This window comes from Penaeus monodon, chromosome 24 (assembly GCF_015228065.2).
Source record: "Penaeus monodon isolate SGIC_2016 chromosome 24, NSTDA_Pmon_1, whole genome shotgun sequence".
Taxonomy (NCBI): domain Eukaryota; kingdom Metazoa; phylum Arthropoda; class Malacostraca; order Decapoda; family Penaeidae; genus Penaeus; species Penaeus monodon.
In genome coordinates, this window is record NC_051409.1 from 8,555,418 (window position 1) to 8,556,127 (window position 710).

General features: G+C 45.2%; 1 protein-coding gene across 1 annotated transcript in view; it reads right to left on the bottom strand.

The window, feature by feature from the left end:
- The window catches only part of LOC119588837 (calcitonin gene-related peptide type 1 receptor-like), a 35,383-nt gene extending 34,679 nt beyond the window's left edge, over positions 1–704 (bottom strand). Inside the window, exon 1 of the mRNA XM_037937478.1 lies at positions 687–704. The gene's annotated coding sequence lies outside the window, so the exon portion shown is untranslated. The remainder of the gene's footprint in view (positions 1–686) is intronic.
- Between the last annotated feature and the right edge of the window lie 6 nt (positions 705–710).

Here is a 710-nt window from a genome sequence, read left to right on the forward strand (position 1 = left end):
AGTTAATACGTACATACACACACGCGCGCAATAAAACACGCCTACAATGGGAGAAGAACATTAAATCGTAAAGTTTTGACACAAATGGATTCATTCATTACGGTTTTATGTTTGTATTTTTGTTCGCCGACACATAAAGATAGACAGATAGATAGATGCTACGTGCTAAGTCAGTGATTCCAACCATTTCCCTTTCGTAAGCTCGACTGGTTTTTCACAAAGACCCTCTCCCTTTCCCCCCTCCCCATGGAGAGGATCTCCCCATCCCTTCCCCATGAATGAATAACACCCCCCCTCACCTCCCCGTGAAAAGAAACCTCCATGTCCTAGATGTGAATAAGGTCTGCTATATCTTATAGATACCCCTTCTTGATATATAAGATCATTTCCTCTCCATATATAAAATCCCCCTCGCTCTTGTCTTATATAAAAGTCTCCGGTACCTTATATATAATACCCCTATTTTTTCCCTATAGTACAGTCCCCTCCCTGTCTCCGTATTCATGGATCCCTACCCCATTCCTGTATATAATATCCCGTACCAATTCCCTATATAAAGGCCCCCCTGTCTCTCCCTGTAGAAAAGCCCCTACCCCTACCCCCACCTCCTCCCTGAATATAATACTCCCTAGCCTTCCCTATATAAAGGCCCCCTACCCCTCCCTGTAGACCCCCCCGCAACCAACCTTTTCCGAAATCCACCGCCGGAG